Here is a 16,690-nt window from a genome sequence, read left to right as displayed (position 1 = left end):
ATAAAATGCTGTGAAAGCAATGCGTACAAGGAAATCTGAAACATTGACCATATATATAAGAAAAGAAAGATCTGCAAACAGTAATCTCAGCTTCCATCTCAGAAAATGAGAGAAAAAGAGCAAGCCTAAAGCAAACAGAAGAAAAGAAATATTAATAATTAGAGAGCAGGAATCAATAAAATTATAAACAGGAAATCAATACAGACAACCAGTGAAACCAAAAGCTGACCCTTTATGTGATATTGGCAATTTACATTGCTTTTCTGGGTCTCGCTTTCTCTGTCTGTGAAATGGAATAATAATGTCTACATTTAGATTGTATAGAACAGAAGATCAATACAAAAGCATGGAGCACATACTAGGAGCAAATTAGATGTTTGGTATTATCATTTTAAAGACTGTTCTGCACTAGAAACTGATATTGACAATAGATACAAGTGGAGATAAATTATTACAGTACTCATTTCTATGAAATATTAAAAAGAAAGTGGTTCAAAAATATCTATTATATTTCCATAAGTAACACTTGTTACTGTATTACTTGTATAGTACAAGTAATACTTGTACCTGAACACTTGTTACTGTAAAACATCATATGATTTCAAATTTGATGTCTGAATACTAAAAAAGCTCAATTCCAATAATAGATTTATAAACTCTTTGTTGAAACCCTAACTGTGGAAAGTCTGAATCTTTTAAAACATTTATTAGGTAGGTTTATCTTCTGTAGCCACTTTCTGGAATAATCTGACAGAGAAAGCACTGTGATTTTGTACATAAAAATATGAAAGTTACAAGGTGACAGCTGTGCATATTGATGTCTTTATATTAAGCTTACCAGAAAAAGGACTTTTGATGATACATTTTTTTAACAGAAATAGATGAAGATTCAGTGGTTTTTTTCTCTTTATAATAAGCTGTCCCCAGAGATTCAGTGCTTTCAAACAGTAAAAAGCCTGCTGATAACATGACTGATATGAAGTACTCAGATCCAGAAGGTGAGCAGAAGTGTTTGATGTCCCTGCATTAAACTCAGAGGACAGAGAACCAGACAGATCCAATTACTGAATTTATAATTCAATAACTAGCTTCCCCTCCCTAACCCAATAATCCCATCAGCTCTGATTCTGTTTAAAGAAACACACACAAACATTTTTCCTTTTACCATATGTTGTCATAAATGAACCAAATGGCAGCATTAAACATAAGATACTGGCTTACAAAGTATACTTAGATGAATTTAAAATTAAATATTTAAGGCTAATTAATTTCTCTTTTGGTGAATGATATTCACCATTATAATAACTTTGTTCATGTAATTTCACAGACCTTTATAGGGAGTGGTGCATTACTAATAGAACACCTAGTAGGCAGAGTACTGCTATTTAGGCAGATGATGAGCCTCTGTGGGCTTTGATTTCAGGGTTATGGGGAACATCTATACACCCAAATCCTTTCTCCCAAGTGACATGAAATCAATGCAAGTTGTTAGCAGGAGTGAAAGCTTGTCATAAAAAATACCCTTGGAAGATGAAAAATGCTGAGATAATTTTCAAATTAAAGTATAAATTAATATTCAACATATTTCCAATAGAGAAGGAAATACTAAGAACAATATGAAAGGAGAGAAGTACAAATCAGTAAAGACGTATAGCAAGAAACAAAAAAGTATAGAAGTACAGAAAGCAAAGTTGGGAAGTTCGGAAAACAAACTTCTCTTTTTATATGTTATGTTGATGTCATGTTATGCTATGTTATGATGTGATGTGATGTGATGTGATGTTTTCACCATAATTAATCCTTGAATATTGCTATTTTTTTATTTAGAGATAGTTTATTCATTATTTTTCTGGAATATGAGCAGCAAAATTGTGACTAATAGGACATTTTTCCATGTGATTATTTTAAAGATGGGGAGAAGAAATGGAGTCACTGTAAAAAGACAGACAGTTATAAAGACCATACAAACTAAAGAATGTAGCTGAGAAATATACTTGTATTGAGGACATAAATGAGGATTTGATAAAGGGGTGGAGGATTGTTTATGCAAAGCTAATCAAACAGGTAAGCTTCTCCTGGAACCTATATAAACAACGTTTTACATAGTCAAGCAGCCTTGGGGTGATGTGGATAGTGGCAGTACGCTTCCAACTATTTAAAAATATAATACAGTGTAGTCTTAATGTAGCACTGGATTGGGAACTGATACTCATATTTTATTTTTTTTAATTTTTTTTAACGTTTATTTATTTTTGAGACAGAGCGAGACAGAGCATGAACGGGGGAGGGGCAGAGAGAGAGGGAGACACAGAATCTGAAACAGGCTCCAGGCTCTGAGCTGTCAGCACAGAGCCTGACGTGGGGCTCGAACTCAGGGACGCGAGATCATGACCTGAGCCGAAGTCGGACGCTTAACCGACTGAGCCACCCAGGTGCCCCGTTACTCTTATATTTTAGTTCAGACTCCATTTAGGACTCTATGACTACAAATAAAAGTATCTATTTCCCCTGAGGCATAATATCTACTCTACAAACATAATTAGAATTTTTATAAAGACAAATATATAAATATGTTTACCTCTTTGTAAAGTGGCTTATTAAATTCAAGATATCATTCTTTTCTGTATTTTTTTACGCATAGTTCCCTTGGTTTAATTTTCATTTTGGTTGACTCTTTCCAGGTGAGGCTGATTAAAAATTCTTCTTTCTTAAATAATGAGATATTGAAACTATGAAATCGCACAAAATTTCTAGAATGACTCTTAAAGAGTAGTTCAACTTTATTCGATGTGGAAATCCCACTTATTTGGTCACAGATTTTGTTTCAGGTGTTATTGTTTAGAGTTGAACGTTGTCTAGAACTAGAAGGCATATTTTCTAAGAAATTTGAAGTCAGTAACTGATTTACTGGTATTAGAGTCATAGAAAGGATAATACAGCCACTTTGCCCAAGGTATGTCTGTGTTACTTTGTTATTTATGAGTCACTGGCACTGTTGGAAAACAAACAGCTGCATCAGTATTTTCCTGGATATTAAAGTCACTTTTATTGATGCTTCTGAACTTGATGTATCATCTCAAAGGGACACTGCAAACAAAGCCCTTGTAAATATACAATTTATTACCAAGGAATCTATTTAATGAAAATGTCTGTTGCATGTAAGAAAGACTACAATTGTCTGTTTGGAAAACATTCAAATTCTATTTCCAATTATGTGTTAGTGTGAGCTTTCCTTAGGTTTTGCTCTTTATCTTTCTCTGTTAAAACCCCAGTCAGATGATTATTGATCCTTCTTCTACAAAGAGACAGCTGTAAATGTGAACAAAAAAGGCATGTATTTGATTATTAGAAATGTGTTATAGAAATATAACCCAGCACATGAGCAGTCTGTGAAATAAGGCTTATTTATTTTGTAAGTTGGATGAAATAAATAAAATGTCATATTTAGGTTACTGACTCATAATTAGGAATTATTTTGGTATGTAGCCTACCAGGAAAAGTTTAGCAAAGTGAAAAAGAAGTAATATACACCATGATTAATCAATCAAAAATTCCTTTCTTCTACAATGTAGACAGTTTAAACTACTATTGGCTTTTACCTCACATTGGGAGAGCATATTTTATGAGAGTTTAATTCGTCATAAATATTTACCTGTTATTTGTGATAATGGAGTCAATGCATATCTCTTAAAAATAAAATGCCTAATTAAATCAAATATTCTATTTCAAACTAGGACATAAACCTTTCCTCATAAAACAGGTAGTTTCTTTTGAGATGGTCCAGATTACAAAATGACTAGAATGCTCTACCTTTTTTTTTTCAAAAGAAAATTAGCATGGTACACTGATTTTAAGAGGAAGAAAAGCAGTGCACTTATATGAATGTAAAATAGTATTGAATTCCCATGTAAACGTTACTCTGTGAGTCAGCACTGTCCTCTTTCTTTCCTGGAGAACAACCAAAAGCAACAATAGAAATATAGGAAAACAGACAAACAAAAAAGCATGGTCAACACTTTTTAGTGAAATGGAAAAACGTATTTAATCCTCACACTCCAAAATGCATGTAAGTCTCTTCATGGTGGAGTTCGTGCGCACGGTGTGTGGGAGGAAAGGATGGGCCAAGCAGTGGAACATCACAGAGATCCCCAACAAAAATTCATTGCCCTGCAGTTGAGCATCTTATCTTGATGTGGAAAAACAAATCACCTGCTCCTTAGTCTGCTCTGGTTGCACTAAAGGAGCATAGATACCATGGCACTATAAAGAATTATCCATATGGTCTCTGAGATGGCACATATAAAGAAGTCCATGTAAACACCTTCCCAATCGACTCCCAGGGAACTTCTTCAACTCGGGAAACACCTGGGTTATGATTGGTGATACAAAAGAACTAGAAACCTTTGACAAAAAGCTATTTTTATATAGAAGATGAAAAGGGAATCAAAATTACTACCGTAACAAAGAATAACAGAAAATATAGAAATATTGACACATAAAAGATAAAAATCAAAACGAAATATTTTGCAATGGCTTAAATAAACCAAACAGAGTTATTATATTATCTTAATTTAAAAGTCGAAGGAAATGGGGCAACTGGGTGGCTCAGTTGGTTGAGCTTCGGACTTTGGTTCAGGTCATGATTTTGTGGTTCTTGAGTTCAAGGCCCCTGTTGGGCTCGCTGCTGTCAGCCTGTCAGTGCAAAGCCTGCTTCAGATCCTGTCTCCTTCTCTGCCCCTCCCCAACTTGTGTCAAAAATAAATAAACCTCAAAAAAAAAAAAAAAAAGTCCAAGGAGAGACACAGGGAGACAAAGAGAGAGAATGAATAAAGAAATCAAATATTTAAGCTACCAGTTATTAGGAAAGACAAGAAAATCAAACGTTCATGCATGATTTCTCTAGAAATTACAATATACATTCTTAGACTTTCAATTTATTTAGAATATGTGTTGCTTTACTGAAAGTAATATGTAGACCATAACAGTGATTTAAGTCCATTTATCAACCACCCCATTCTTTATGCTTTAGAATTCAGAAACATCTGAGAATGTTAAAACATCCCATAAGACATTAATATAGGTTCTGTTCTAACTATGATATAGGGTTAGGGCTCCTGGGTGGCTCAGTCAGTTAAGCATCTGACTCTTGATTTCAGCCCAGGTCATGATCTCATGGTTAATTAGTTCGAGCCCAGCCTTGGGCTCTGTGCTGGTAGCCCAGAGCCTGGAGGCTGCTTCCAGTTCTATGTCTCCCTAGCTCTCTGCCTCTCCCCCACCCTGTCTCTCTCTTTCTCTCAAAAATGAATAAACATTAAAAGAAATAAATATCATATAGGGTTTACAATGTACTTAGAGGAAAAACAGTCCTTTATATTTACCTAGATGTTTGCAATTTTAATGCTCTTCATTATTCCATAAGATCAGAGTCAATATATGCTTTTCATTTCCCTTCAGTTCAAATAATTGCTTTTGACATTTTTTTTTAAAATAAAGTTCTGTAGGCAACAAATTCTCTTAATTTTCTTTTATCTAAAGATATCCTGAGACACCTGGTTAAGCATCTGACTCTTGATTTCGGCTCAGGTCATGGTCTCACGGTTCATGTAATCGAGCCCCTCTTGGAACTCTGTGCTGATAATGCAGAGCCTCCTTAGGTTCTTTTCTCTCATCTTTCTCTCTGCCCCTCCCCTGCCTGTGCATGCACACATGCTCTCTCTCTCTCAAAATAAATAAATAAACTAAAAAAAAAAAGTCATAGGCGCCACTCTTGCCTTTATTTGTAAGGAATATTTTCATTAAATACAGATTCTTCATTAAGTGTTATTTTCTTTTAGCATTTTAGAGACGTTTCATTTTAGAGATGTTTAGGGATGGTCTTCTGGCCTCAATAGTTTCTGATAAGCTAGATTTAAGTCCAGATTTTTTAAATTTAAAGATCTATGCTTTTCAGTAATTTGACTATAAGGAACAGAGAAGTGATTTTCCTTGTATTTTACCTGCTTAGAGGTCATTGGGTTGATTGAAGTTATATATATATATATATATATATATATGTATATATATATATATATATACACACACACACACACACATATATAGATACACAGATATATGTATTTAAAAAATACATATATATATACACACACACACACCATATACATATATATATATACACACACACACACCATATCTGGGGAAAACTTGACTATCATTTTTCAAATACATATATATATATTTAAATCCAATATTTTTTTTCATTCATTCCTTCTCTGTTTCTAAGACTCTAAGTTAATACAGAAGTTTATCTATTTGACAGGGTTGCAGAATTTGCTGAAGCTGTATTTTTTTTTACAATATTTTTCACTTTTCAGATCAGATATTTTCTTTTGACCTATCGTATAATTTAATGTCTTCTTCCTCTGTCATCTCTTTTTTGCTGTGAAACCTACCTGAAAGTGATTTATTTCAGTTACTGTATTTTTAGACCCTATATTTCCCTTTGATTCATATACACAAATATATATATATGCATATGTATATATGTGATATAGTCTGTTTTCTTAATGAGACATCTTATCTTTTCATCCAGTGTGAGTATATCTTCCTTTCCTATTGGACATAGTGATATTAGCTGCCTTAAAATCCATGTTTACTAATTTTAACAACTGAGTCTTTGTTCTTGGTAATGAGGCTGGGTGACATTTTCTTGATTTTTCATATTCATATGTTAATTCTAAATCTTAACTCGAATACAGAAGCCTTGCATGTTATGAAGAATATATTCTTCTGAAGAATTTTCTGTTTGTTTCTTTATTTTAGCAGGCATTTGCCTTGGTTGGACCTAAATGCAATCTCAAATTCTTTTTTTTTTCTTAAATTTTTTTTTAACATTTATTTATTTTTGAGAGACAGAGACAGACAGAGCATGACTTGGGGAGGGGCAGAGAGAGAGGGAGACAAAGAATCTGAAGCAGGCTCCATGCTCTGAGCTGTCAGCCCAGACTCCAACGTGGGGCTCCAACCCACAAACGGTGAGATCATTACCTGAGCCAAAATAGGATGCCCAACTGACTGAGCCACCCAGGCACCCCTGCAATCTCAGAAACTCAAATTACAATTTAATTCTTTAATATTTAGCTGGTTTGAGTTGGGTTTGCCCCATACCCGGTTCAGTGATAGAACATATATTTGGACAGAGTTTAACTGGCGATTTGGAGGCTTCTCAACTCAAAATATCTCCATTCTGTGAATCCTGTCCTCTTTTCCTAACTCTTGTACCTGCTTCAAACTTTGTATTCTAGCTCTTAAGTTTGGAAAAAGTGCAAGTTTTCTATCAGAGTTTCGGCCTTTATGCACAGAACTGACTATGGTTTTCTTTCAAGTGAATAGTTGTAAAAACAAGAAATCTTTCTATTGCTAGTACCTTTTCCCAAGTACTGACTGCTCTCCAAATTTTGCCTGAATGAATTCCACGGTCTTCAGATAGTTTTTAGAAATTATCCAGAGTTTCTGGCAATGAACAAATATCAAACTATGATAAAATAAAGAAAAGTTAAAGTACTCAAAGATACCATTTTATCTGATGTACTAGCTTTACATCCCAAAGAAGACTATTGAAAATTTGGGTGAGTATTTTTGTTGGCAAAATGATTTAAGTGACAACAGATATTTATCTCCTAGGGGGCATTGATGCTAGATGCCCCGCAATGACTGTTATAGTCACATAAAGGGCAAAAAAGCTGGTGTCCCACACAATTTTCAAAATTTTGCCAGACATTCAAACATTAAAAAGACTTGGTTGGGGTGCCTGGTTGGCTCAGTAGGTTGAGCTCCTGACTTTTGGTTTCAGTTCAGGCCATGATCTCATGGTTTCATGAGTTCATGGCCCATGTCCAGCTCTGCGCTGACAGTGTGGAACCTGCTTGGGATTCTCTCTCTCTCCCTCTCTCTCTCTGTCCCTCCCTGCCATCTCTCTTTCTCTCAAAAACAAATAAATAAACTTAACAAATAGGAGTTGTTTATAGGGTGCCTGGATAGCTCAGTCGATTATGCATCCCACTCTTGATTTCAGCTCAGGTCATGAATTTGTGGTTCATGGGTTGAAGTCCCACGACTTGACAGTGAGGAGCCTGCTTGGGATTCCCTCTCTTTCACTGTCTCTCTGCCCCTCCCTTGCTCTCTCTCTCTCAAAGTAAATAAATAAACTTAAAAAAAAAAGAGGTGCTTATAATTAGCTTAGCAACCTCTGTCAGGTTTATATGTTTTCACAAAATACTTAGAGGAGGGGATTTATATTATACCGAATATCTTGGCAATATAACTACCTTATGAAACAATAGATATATCTAATTTGATTTGCATCTTTATCAAGAGCTGTCCACAATTTTGTATTATCACATCAGCCATGCCACCTCCATTCAAGGTGTCTGAGTTACCAACACATCTCTGCCTGTATGTTAATTCTATTTAGTACACACATCTGACTGCTTAATTATGATTCTTCTTGTAGGCCCATCTGTATATTTACATATGGAAACATATTTTCTTAAACATTTATTTTATTTTTCCATTATTAGAGTTATAGCAGCATACTGGTTTAATTTTGAAATTAGGTAGATAGGTACAGAATGAATTTCACTGCAGCATAGTACAGGAGAGCATTACAGTTTCCTTTATAATAAAGAAAGTGGCATTGGGCCTGATAGGACTGAGAATGACAGATATATCCAATTGACAAAAAAGTAAATGTTTAATAATACATTTACTTTGCAAGGCTCTAGGGAAAGAAGCATTTTAATATATTGCTGGTGGGTGTACAGATCAGTAAAATTCTTAGGATTGAAAATATATAAAGATGTTTTGAAGTATCTGTAACATTTGCTAATGGAAATACCATTTTCTATCTGAGGACTCACTTAAAAGATGTAATAGCATGCATGAAATGACATGTGTACAAGATGAACCATTATAGCATCACTTGTGTTAACAAAAGATTATAAACAACTATGTAATCAATTTTGGGGTGCTGGTTATATAAATTAATTCACATTCATATAACAAAATGCTGTGCACCTGTCAAATGCAATGGGAAGATATGTCTGTTCTGATATGGAGAGGTCTCCAAAATGAGCGGATAGTATATAGAGTGTATGTTCTATTGTGTAAAGAAGGAGAGAAACTTATGTGTTTGTGTTTTATTGCATATGCCTTAAAAGAAATCTCTGGAAGAAAACACAAATCTGAAAAAAAAATGTATACATACAGTGTGTATTATAGTAAAAGTGTTGTTAAATTTGAGAAAACAGACTGTTGTACATAGGAACCAGATGTTGACTTTCCACTGTGTTTTAATTTTAATTATTTAACGAGTTTGATGCATTAATAGTAAAATTCAGTTAAAATATGCTAAAATATAATTAAGATCTCTACCTAAACATTATATTTTGAAAATTTTGGATATAAAGTGTATCCTGGACCTTCTCACTAGAAAATTCACTATAGCTATTAATAAGAACAAAATCCATTAGTACAGGAATAACAGATTGTGAGTTAAAAAGCTGAACATTTACTGATTTCTATTGCTAAATTCATGCTGTGTGCTGTTGTGTACTTAATCCCTGTCATGTTGTTAAAATGCCAAGAACAGGCACACAAAAATAGTCAAATAATATGGCAAGACATTTCCTGGCTGGAAAGTGAAGTCACGTAATGGTTGTGTATTTGTGTTCTTTCAAGAAAAATCATGAACAAAGAAAAGAAACAAATCCAAACTTTCTCAGTGGGATGAAGGGTTTGAGAAAGGTGCTCAAAGTAGTCTTTGCCCCTGCCTGCCACCATCTGGACAGCAACCAAAAATAGCCACACTGTACCTCATTAAAGTCTTTTTGCCTGTTTTCAGCAAATGCAAAGTTTTATTACAGTCTTTAGCCTAGTTATAGGTGATTGTTTGTAATGATTTTCCTGTATTTTGTAAACCACCTTAAATAATCAATATTTCAGCAGATATATTACTTAGGAAAAATGGGGACACACAGCTCACTTTTGATTATTATTTTTTCATTTAGAGTTAATACTAAAACTTCCATATAAGAATGACTTGAAGAATCAATTGGTTCTGAAAAAGAGTGGTATGTAGGAGATGAGTCTGAAGTAGTAGTTACTTAGGAAATACTTAGATTATTTATTGGGGATGGTAAGAAGTAAATTCATTGTGTTCACAAAGCAGGCTAGTTGTTTAATGAATGTACTTGAATGCATTAATGAAAGAAAGCATTAATAACAACTACAACAACATTACAAATAAAAGTAATATATGAATTCTGGAAACTACCAAACATCCATTTAAGGTAGCAAATTTTATGTGTATATCTGTATTTTAATTTCTTATACCCTATATATAGTTAGAAGTAATAATATGGGTGGAAAATAATTTTTGTTTATCAATTGAAAAAATATTTAAATTAGTTTTTGTTGAATAAGAGGATACATGAGTTCCATCAACAAAAATGCAATGAATAACAGAAAATAAAGAAAAATGAAATATATTAGATTTGATTTGTCATCTGTTTTGACAGATTCAAATTTCTTGTGTGCTTTCTTCTTTAAAAAAAAACTTTATTAGATTAATATGATCAATTTATCTAGAAAAAAATGACTTAGCTTTAAACTAGAAGATTATCGCTTTTCATTAATTATTATTTTTTTATTTTAGTAATTGAACTCTAAAGAAACATGATACTAATGTTTTGGAGGAATAAAAAGGGATCGATAATTTGTTTTGATATTAATGACTTGTTTAAATTTATTGTCATAGTATTGTGTAAAATCATTTTCATGCATATCTAATTTTTATTTAATCTTGAAAGATAAATACAATTTTTCACATTAGGCAAGTAAATAAAGTTGCAAAATGATTATATGATTTTCCCACGTTCTCTGAATCCAAAGTCATTGTCATTCTCTTAACTGAGTATCTATGGGACATATTGACCTATTATGTAAATGACATCACCCACTTTTATTATTTTATCATATTAGGTTTTATTTTCTTTTGAGAGGTTTCAGCACAACTGGGAGAGCCTCTCAACTATTTTTGTCAATAATTATATTTAAAATAACAACTTTAATAGAGATGTCATACTTTTAGCGGTTTGTCAAATCAATCAGTTACAATCTGTCTAAAATTATTCTGCTGGTCTTATCTCAGTTATTACCTATATGCCCATTGAATAGGTGAAATGAATAATCTCATAGTCTTAATGAATAAGATGGACACAGCATTCTATTTTAGTCTGAAATCTGCTCATTTAAATTACTCTTATGCAAGTGTCCTACCTATTCAATTTCGAATAAGCAATTATATTTATTTCACTAGCAACGAGAAGATAGCAATATGACTCTTCTCGAATAGAATATCTGAAGAACTTATTGGTAGAGTGGAGCATTAGCTCATAAGTGTATTTGGAGGGTCAATCTATTGCCAAACTCCAAACGATCAAAAGGTAACCAACTCACTCTCTTGCAATTAGTTGTCCAATGTTTCTCTAAAACATTAGAATTTGTATTTATTTTTAGTTCAATATAATAGAAAACGCAATTAAGAGTAAAGTTATAATTGTCTAACTTAAGATTAAATCATGAAGTTATTTTTGTAACATAATTAAACATTCCAACCAATAAAGCGTTATTTAACAACTTTAATCACATCATTGTTTATCTTCTAGATAGCACTATATAAATTTTTTGGTTTTGTAAAATGTCTACATATGAAAAATAAATTAAACATATATCTGATGTAACTAAAATGCTAAACGTAACTAAAATAATAATGAACTGTGCACACAAATATCCACTAGATAGCATAACAAGTAGTATAGTCCTTGTACTTCAGGAATTCTAATAGAAAGAACACTTTCCAATCTTACCTACTTCCCTCATTCCAGGAATTAAATTCTGTTTGAATGGTGAATTTTTTGTATATAAATAACGTATTTTTGACTAATATTTGACATTTAAATACAATCCCATTGTGCACATTCTTTTGTGATTTGGTCCTCTTGCTTGACATCAGTTTTATGATATTCCCCTAATTTGATGTCTGTAGCTATAGCTTATTCATTTTCTTCCTGCCTTTCATATTCCAGCTACTCTTGACACACATTTAAAGAATTTTTGGTTGTTTGTTTTTCCTCTTTTTCTTTTCCCAGTTCTTTCAATTATGAGTAAAACTCTTTAATACATAGCTCTTGGATTGTACATGTTGGAGTTTCTCTAGGAGGGGAGTTACTGGGCTGCAAATATTTAACTTCATTAAGTAAACTGGACCAAAATATACACCTTCCTAGATTTACTGGTGCCAGAATCAGAGAACCCCAGTCATACCTCACCTCCCAAAATCTCTACTGTGCCCAACATAGTAACAGTTGCATCGGCTCCAGATTGTAGGTCAACCCAACCAGATCACGAAAGCTCTGGGAGACTTCATAACACTCTGAAGTGCCTCAGATTTAGTACAGAATGTGATGAATTTTGACCAAGGAATGATAGGAGACTGGAATAAAATAACACCTTTCTCACCTTTTGTCCCTTCTCACAGACTGTTCTTCAGCCCAATGGTTTCCCAAAACAACCTCTCCAGAGAAAATTCACATGACGGAGCAAGCAGCTGTGTTTCCTGGGAGCTTGCAGCACTGCTGTACACTTGAACTAGAATGTTAGGTATGCCAAACTCCTAAAGTTAGTGTCCCACTTACACACGACCCAGCAGTGTGACAGACCTATTTTTCCATTACCTCATTAACACTTTCCACTCTCTGATTTCTAGTTCTGCCAATACCAAGAGTGTAAAATGGCATTTAATTTTAACGTTAGATTGTATTTTTCTGAGTATCCAAAGTGTCCAAAGCTTATAGATCATCCCTGTCTCCTCTGTGAGGTACCAATTCATGATGCTTGTCTCTTTTCTTCTGTGGTTGTTTGTCTTTTTCTGATTTGCATTATTTGTATGAGCATTTCATATCTATATAACATAATCCATCAGTTTAGTGATTAATATAGCATATGCTAGTTTGTGATTTGCCTTTTGCTCTTTTTAGTTCATACTTAAACATAAAATTGTAGTTTTAATGCTAATGATTTATCAATATATTTCCTTATGTTTTGTATACTTTCTGTCTTTTTTTAAGAAATCTTTTGCTATTTTATAATTGGGAAGATATTTGTCTCTATCATTCCCTAAAAGTTTTATAATTTTCTCTTCATAAGTTCACTCTTCACAAGGTTGAATCCACCTGGATTTGATTTTTGCCTTGGTTGACTCAGGAATACGAGATGAGCATCTTTTATTTTAAAGTCTGTATTATATTAATTAATCATCAATATTACTTTGATATGAACCAAGTTTAGATTGTGTCTCTTCTCTATTCCACCCCAACAGTCTAATGTTCTATTCTGGTTCCCAAATTCTATTGTCTCATTCAAAAATGCCATATGATTAGGAGTGATATTTGGCGAGGAAAGTCCTATCACATTGTTTTCCTTTCTCCATTTTACTTCCCTGAGATTCAGAAGTCATCTTGAAACCACAAATAGTCAAAGAGAGTCTGCCCCTAACATCACCGGACCACTAAACGAATATCAGCATCTGCCTATCTCTGAATGTTTTGGTGCATGGGAGAAATATTTCTTTTTTTTTTTAAGTCATTGTTATTTGGGATTCTGTTATGTGTTTTCAAACCATTCTGTGAGATAATTTCTAGAGTGTAGGACTCTTCTTTTACTCAGAGCTGATCCTCAGCCATTACATCTATTCTACCAGCTGCTAGAATAGAGCCTACGCCCTGTAGTTTGTTGAATTTTTTCATTGCCACACACATCTTCACTATTCCAATTTTCTATAGGATCACTAGAGACCAGTTGTTTAAAGCTCCCTCTAAGTACCCTGGCCACAACAAGCCACTTCTAAGAGAATTCCAGGAAAAAAAAATCTATGGAAGGCAGTGTTGCCAGTAATTTTGAGCAGTGTTTCTTCTCAAAATCATAGTTTAAATGAAAAATCACTTATTTAAGATTTAACAGATATATAAACAAGCTATATCCCTTTTAAGTGTGAGCAAGAAACAAAAACAAAAACCAAACACCTCACACTTGTAAAAGAAGGATATTGATATTTAGGACATACCATAGTGTCAGGAGCAATGATGACTACCTATAATATCTCATTTAAATTATCTACGTAATCCACTGGCAGGCAGGGAGGTAATTTTTATAAATGAGAAAGATAACTCTCGCCAAACATATTTATGTCTCATTTGTTCTTATTCCTTTATTGGTTCAGTTGATACTGTTCCATTCTGTGAAAATAAATCTCACAGACTGGTTCATCACAAATGCTGAACTGCCATCTTCTTGTATTCAGGAAAGAACATCATTTTATGGAAGCTTCTGGCTACTACAATTGCACTCTAACTCCAGAAAGATAGACAGCCTTGGACAGTGCTACTGAAGAGAAACACATGTGTAAAGTTCTCCCGCTAAGATCATGGATCAAACCACTGAATTATACCTAACTTGGTGGTTCTAAATCCTAACTGCATATCAGTAGCATTTGGGAAACTTTAAAATATACTGATGATTGGACACCATTCCTAGAAATTCCTGTTTAATTTGTCTCAGAGTATGTTCGTTCATGAGTTACCTTTTTGTTTGTTTGTTTTCTGTGTTTCTTCTGTTATGTTTTGTTTTTAAGTTTCCTCTGAAGCCTAGTATGCCATTGGTGTTGAGAAATTCCAGTCTGATTTTCTAATGCTGGGACAGGGAGAAAGTTAGGACCATGTTGCTGACCTCTATAGAGTCAGCCTTAACTTGGGGAGTATGAGAGTGGCCAGCTTTCTTAATGTTCCCAAGTTTTCCATCAGGCAATTTTGGTCTTACACACTTTAGAGACCTACTCATTAAAATAGTACATGCCCTCTATATAAGAACTAATTTGAAATGTTGAGCTCAAAAGTAGGTTATTAAAAACAGAAAGTTACCAGCCATGCCTTCTTTAAAATACAAAAAAAGGCACAGGCTAACAAGGCCAGTACCTTGATTTTTAAGTACTATACTGTCATTAGAAGAAAGTGAACACTCATGGTCTTTCAAACAGTTAATCCTCTAATAATTAACATCAGGAAACTCCTGTAAAGTTCACAGAAACTTTCTCCTGTGCATGATTTACATTGCTATTTTTCCTATAACTTGGTTTCTCTTGTATTCCAATTCCCTCTTTTTTCTACATTTCCTCTTTCTTTTTTTGATATATACATTGGGATTTTATTTTATTTTATTTGTCTTCCATTATTTTATTTAAATTCAAGTTAGTTAACATATAGTGTAGTATTGGTTTCAGGAGTAGAACCCAGTGATTCATCACTTACATATAACACACAGTGCTCATCACAAATGCCCTCCTTAATACCCATCACCCATTTAGCCCACCCCCCACCCAGCCTCCCTCCAGCAACCCTCAGTTTGCTCTCTGTAGTTAAGAGTCTCTTATGGTTTGCCTCCCTCTCTGTTTTTACCTTGTTTTACTTTTCCTTCTCTTCCCCTATGTTCATATGCACTATATTTCCCAAGAAATTCTTTAAATGGCTGATTTGCTAAACACTCCCTTTCCAGAATTTAACACTGTAGTGTATCTATTTCTTTTAATATCCTTACTATCATTCTAAAGGCAAGATTATGGGAAAACAGTGATATTTCAGAAAAGAAACATTAAAGCATGGAAACAAATTTAATGTAAGGATTAAAAGTCTGGAATAGTAAACAATGACTCTAAGTTGTCTTGCTTTGTAAAATAAGAAAATAAAAGGACTATAGATGTAAACATAGCAGTAGGAAATAGAATGCATTTAGAAAGGAAGGGAATAAATTCAGATAATAAAATTCTTATTGAAATAGAGAAACTCAGGGCACCTGGGTGGCTCAGTCGGTTAAGCATCAGACTTCTGTTCAAGTCATAACTCCCGGTTTGTAAGTTCAAGTCCTGTGTTGGGCTCTGTGTTGAGGGCTCAGAGCCTGGAGCCTGCTTCAGATGCTGTGTCTCCCTCTCTCTGCCCTCTGCAGCTCACACTCTGCCTCTCTCTGTCTCTCAAAAACGAGTAAAATCATTTAAAATTGTTGAAATAGAGAAATTCATGTATTTATTTGAAGGGTTCTCTCTCTCTCTTTCCTCCATTTAATATAGTAGATAAGAATGAAAGAAATAATAAAAGGTTACTTATATATTGAGGAAAATATTATGGGAGTTAATGAGCTATTTAATGACAGATTATCTCAGTCTTTTCTCAATAAACTAGAAAATGACCTCAACTGAATGAGGGTGAAGATTTTGGCACAAGAAGAAATTAGAGTTTAAGAGGGACAATGAGACACTAATCAAAATATTGATGACCCACAACAAAAACCAAGTTTAAATTAGAGATCATGAATATGTAGCAAATCAAGTTTTACGTCTATTCTTATTTTTCCAACATGTTTTGTTCCCCTGGAAATAGAAAGTGCAGTGAAAGGAGAAAGAATGTGGATAGTGAGACATAAATTAGTTCACTAATTCATTCAACACTTCATTTCATTCAAAAGTTACTTAGTATTTCTAATGTGCTAGACACTGAATAAACCAAGGTAAATAAGAAGTATTCTCTGC

The sequence above is a fragment of the Herpailurus yagouaroundi genome, unplaced genomic scaffold, assembly GCF_014898765.1.
Source record: "Herpailurus yagouaroundi ecotype Mexico unplaced genomic scaffold, PumYag 162, whole genome shotgun sequence".
Taxonomy (NCBI): Eukaryota; Metazoa; Chordata; class Mammalia; order Carnivora; family Felidae; genus Herpailurus; species Herpailurus yagouaroundi.
The sequence above is the reverse complement of the archived record's forward strand: the minus strand, read 5'-3'. Positions refer to the sequence as shown.